The sequence below is a fragment of the Gossypium arboreum genome, chromosome 10 (genome assembly GCF_025698485.1).
Source record: "Gossypium arboreum isolate Shixiya-1 chromosome 10, ASM2569848v2, whole genome shotgun sequence".
NCBI classification, from domain to species: Eukaryota; Viridiplantae; Streptophyta; class Magnoliopsida; order Malvales; family Malvaceae; genus Gossypium; species Gossypium arboreum.
Genome location: NC_069079.1, coordinates 107,370,446 through 107,375,889, shown reverse-complemented (window position 1 = coordinate 107,375,889; position 5,444 = coordinate 107,370,446). Strand labels below are relative to the sequence as shown.

Here is a 5,444-nt window from a genome sequence, read left to right as displayed (position 1 = left end):
AGAATGGGTCATCATGATTATATTTTGGACTATATATGAAAAAGGGGTGGTTGAATCATAGAAACTATGTGTTAGAGAAAGTCTACCCTAGAAATAGATCTTTGGCAAGAATAAAGTGATGTGGATGTGAAAATCACTAAAAATAGTAGGAATGGAATTAAATAGTGAATAAATTATGTAAATGAACCTTGATAAATCTATATTCATATGGAAGAAACAAAACGGTCATATGAGTTGTATGTTAAGAGATATGTGGGTTTTCGTGAAACAGGGCAAGAACGGTTTCTAGATTCCCTGTTCCGACTTTGAAAATTCATTATAAATTAACCCGAGACATTTAGAAATCATGCCATATATGTATAGATTCCTTTTTGAGTCTAGTTTCTATAGAAATAAACGGCATCAGTATTGAAGCCCTGCACAGGGAGTTATTCGAGTTGCAACGCACAAAGGTTAGTGTAGTCGACCCCTGTAACATGGGAGACTTTAACTAATAAACTGTACCAATTGGCTCGACCAAAAATTCTATAAAAAATCTGTAGATGGACATATGAGTCTAGTTTCAGGGAAAAATTACAAAACTGATTTTTGAGTTGTAGAACTCAAGTTATGATTTTTGAAGCGACTAGTACACAGATTGGCAGCTTGTCTGGGAAATTATCAATAAGTGGTTTGAAGTTTGTTAACACCTCGTGTTCGACTCCGGCGACGGTCTCGGGTTAGGGGTGTTACAGGATATCAATTTAGCGAGCTGACCTATCTAAGTTTCGAGCCCTTGGATCGATGCTTGTTGATTTTTAAGTGCTGTCTCAGTATTCTGAAAATGAGTTTCTGACACTAAGATGAATTTTATTAGCATCTCTTCAAGGTTTGGCTTTTTCTCTTGTTGGTAGGGTGGTTGTTGGAAGCCTGGAGGTAGTGGTCTCTGATTCCCTTGGCCTCCCCATGAGAAATTTGGGTGGTTCCTCCAACCTGCATTGTAAGTATTACTATAAGGATTATTTAGAGATCGAGGATTATTACCTATGTAATTTAACTGCTCGTTCTCCATGTTGTGACCATAGGGTGGGTAATCTGAATTGCTTGATCCACCTCCACTTGCTTCACACTGTATTACTGGGTGAACCTGTGATGAACTAAGAAAACCATCAATTTTCTTATTCAAGAGTTCTACCTGATTAGAGCATGGTGACCAAATCAACGTTATAAATACCAGCTATTTTCGTTGGCTTTGTCCTCATGACTTGCCACTAATAATTATTCAGTGACATCTCTTCTATAAACTCATAGGCATCTTTAGGTGTCTTATTATTGATAGTTCTGCCAGCGGTTGCGTCAACCATTTGTCGAGTCGAAGGATTCAGGCCATTGTGAAACGTTTGAACCTGTAGCCAGAGTGGTAACCCATGGTGAGGGCATCTTCGTAAAAGGTCCTTGTATCTCTCCCATACATCGTAGAGTGTTTTTAAATCCATCTGCACAAAAGAGGAGATATCATTATCTAGTTTGGCTATTTTAACCGGCGAAAAATATTTTAATAAAAAATCTTCGATCATTTGTTCCCAAGTAGTGATTGACCCATGTGGTAACGAGTTCAACCACTATTTAGCCTTATTCCTCAATGAAAAGGGAAACAATCAAAGACGAATGGCATCATCAGAAATGCCATTAATTTTAAATGTATCACAAAACTCTAGGAAATTTGCTTAATGAGCATTGGGATCCTCGTCCTACAAACCATCAAACTGAACAAACTGTTGTATCATTTGAATTGTGTTAGGTTTCAGTTGAAAATTATTTGCAACAATAGCAGGTCTAACTATACTTGACTCAGTTCCTGTTAAATTAGGTTTAGCATAATCATACATAGTGTGTGGAGCAGGCATCTGATTTACTGGATTAGCAGCAATCGCAGGAGGTAGCGGATTTTCTTGGTTTTCAGCCATCTCCTTGGTTGTGGTTGAAGTATCGTTCTCTTGCTCGTCTCTGTGTATCTTAGGCTTCGCCTTATTTCTCTTTGGTTTTTGCGAATTGTGCGGTCGATCTCACCGTCAAAAAGTAGTGGTCCTAACAGGTTTCTTCTAGTCATAAACTAGAAAAACCTGTCAGAAGAAAATAAATGAAGAATTAGAAAAGAAAATACAAATTTAAATTGCAATAAAAGTAAAATGGCTAAAGTAATAAAAATTGAGTGTTCCTAATATCCTAGTTCCTCGGCAACGGCGCCAAAAACATGATGTGTGATATTCGTAACAGGTTTTAAAAAATTTATAAATGAATCGTTCTTGAGTCTAACTTATTATCACGATTAAGGAAAATGTACCTATCAAACAGTAGTATAGTTCAGCAAGACCAGATTGTCGAACCTAAAGGAACTACGAGTACTAGTATTTACTTTCTTTTTATTATCTAGCCTAAAAATTAAGAGGTTTGGTTATCTAAACTAATTACTAACTAAGAATGCACAGAAAAAAAACTTGGGAAAATACTTTTTGGAAAATTTTATTGATTGAGACAATACCTAAGGAAAAATCCACATAGACTTCACTTGTTATTTGACTCTAAATCAGACGATTTATTCATTTGACTTGATCCGTAGAAATCCCTAAGTTATATTATTATCTCTCTCGAGACTAATAACGTGTAACCATAGGTTGAATAATTGAAATCTCTTTCTAATTAACACCCTAGAATTTCATTAACTCGATCTATGGATTCCTCTATTAGGTTTCACCCTAATCCAGCAAAATCTTGTCACCCTATCTCTAGGCGCGCAATAAACTCTGTTTAATTATGACAAATTTACTCTTAGACAGGGTCTATTCCTCCTCTGAATAAGAGCGTTCACTTGAATCAATATCCTGGAATATTAAAACAATAATTAAGAACACATAATTAATAACAAATCAAATATTTATCATATAATTCAGATAATAATAATAAGATCCGTCTTAGGTTTCATTCCCCTTAGGTATTTAGGGGGTTTAGTTCATACTTATGAAAGAACACATCTCAAAAGCATAAAGATAACAAAATATAAGAAAACCCATAAACTCCTGAAGGAACTTGAAGAGAGATCTACAGTCTTGATTATGAATTTGGCTTCTGAGATGGATCAATCAGCTTTCCTTGAGTAATTCCTTGCTTCCTCCTCTGCGTTCCCCTCTTAAGTGCCTCCTCAGGTGCTTAAATAGGCTTTTGAATGCCTAAGAGCCCCCAAAATTGGCCTTTTTCGAATAGGGTTATACTTGGGCTCGACAGGCACACGCCCGTGTGACATGCCTGTGTGCAATTACTCCAGCCCATGGTCAAGGCTGTTGAATAGGCACAGGCGTGTAGTCTACCCGTGTAAGTTGTGCTTCGATCCTGCCAAAGGGACACGGCCGTGTGAGAAAGTCCAGGCCGTGTTAATTTCCCACGTGGGTTCATTTTCTCCATTTTCGACCCGTTTCTCGGTCTTTTTGCTCTGCTATGCTCACCTAAGTATAAAACATGAAATTAAAGGATTAGGAGCTTTGAATTCACCAAATCTAAGGATAAAAATATGTATAATTTAAGGTTTATCATTCACTTATACCAAGCCATCACATTTTACTATCAACATAAATGGGATAATTACCATATAAGTACCTTCAATTTAAAGTTATACAGCTATTAGACAGCTTTAGCTATTAGAACACAACTTTTGCACTTTACGCGATTTAGTCTTTTCTATCAAATTAAGCATGCAAACGTTAAAATTTCTTAACGACTTTTTTATACAATCATAATATCATGTTGTAGACCTCAAAATAATATTAAAATAATTATTTACACTTCAAATTTGTGCTCTTAAAACCACTGTTCTGATTTCATTAAAAATAGACTGTTACAAGCATAGAGCACGAGGAAATCAATTTTATGGGTAAAAATTCTAAACCTCAAAATAACCACTATAGCAATAACTATAATACAGGTTGGAGGAACCATCCAAATTTCTCTTAGGTGGTCAAGGAAATCAAAGGTCACAACCCCTCTAGGCTTTCAGCAACCTTATTAGTAAGAGAAGATGGCGAACCTTGAGGATATGTTGGTTAAATTTATTTCGATGTTAGAAACTTAATTTCAAAACACTGAGACATCTTCAAAAAATTAGCAAGCATTGATTAAAGGGATCAAAAATCAAATTTGATAGCTTTCCAAACTTATTTTGAAAAGACCACAAGGGAGCTTATTTAGAAATACTGAAACTAGCCTAAGGGAGTAAATCCACTCAATCACTATTCGAAACATGGAAGGATTAGTCGAGCCTGAAAATAAGTTAAAGCTAGAAGCTATTGTGAAAAGTTATGAGGTTGATGAAGATAAGAAAGAGCATATGCCAGTAATTAGAGAATACAAAACACGAATTCCATATCCGACAACATTGAAGAGAGACCGCATACACGAACAATATGGTAAATTTCTTGAATTAAAAAAAAATTGCATATTAACTTACCTTTTGTTGAAGCCCTTTCATAGATGCCAAAGTATGTAAAATTTTTAAATAAGCTGTTAAAAAAAAAGGAAGTTAAACAACTTGTTGACTATGGAGGTCAATACAGTTTTTTCGACCATTCTCCAAAACAAACTACCCAACAAACTTAAAGATCCAGGTAGTTTTACTATTCCTTATCTCATTGGTAGTTTAAATGTTGAAAGCGTTTTGGCTGATTTGGGAGCTAGTATAATTGTTATGTCTTATAAGATGTTTAAATAACTTGGTCTTGGGGAACCCAAACAAACTAGGATGAGAATTCAATTAGCAGATAGATCATTTGGATATCTTATGGGTATTATCGACGATGTACTTTTGAAAGTCGATAAATTTATATTCCCTAATGATTTTGTTATATTGGACATAGATGAGGATATTGAGATACCTATGATCTTAGGTCGACCTTTTGTATCCACTGTTAGAACTGTTATTAATGTGGGTACTGGTGAACATGTGCTTCGTGTAGGTGATGAAAAGATTACTTTTCAGGCATGTGATTTTGTGAGAGTCCCTAATGAGTGAGATTATAATAATTGTTCTGTTAATACTAGTAATCATGTGGCTCAACGTTCTTTGTAGGAAACCCCTCATGACAACATTTTGGAGCCATATTTTACTCAATGTAATGGAACTCGAGGGACAAGTGAAGAGTGAATGGTGCAGCTCCATCAACTAGATGAATGGCAAATGAAGGTTGGTGAGAAAACGAGAAAGAAAAAGGAATAAAAAAATTATTGACATGAAGTGAATGTGCATGTGAAGATGATGAACCAATTCAAAGTTGGGGACAAAGTACAATTAGACAAATCGGATCCACAAATTTTTCCTTTAGAATTTAAGTCAAAGGTCCAACCCATTTATGGTAAAAATCATTTTTCGATACAGTATTGAGGTAACACATCCTAAATTTGACACGTTCAAGGTAAAC

General features: G+C 35.4%; 1 non-coding gene across 1 annotated transcript; it reads left to right on the top strand.

Annotated features, from left to right (window-relative positions):
* Window positions 1-1,401: 1,401 nt before the first annotated feature.
* On the top strand, window positions 1,402-1,508 carry LOC128282675 (small nucleolar RNA R71). Its single transcript, XR_008273029.1, has one exon. It is a non-coding gene; the product is annotated as a small nucleolar RNA R71 (small nucleolar RNA).
* The last annotated feature ends 3,936 nt before the right edge of the window (window positions 1,509-5,444 follow it).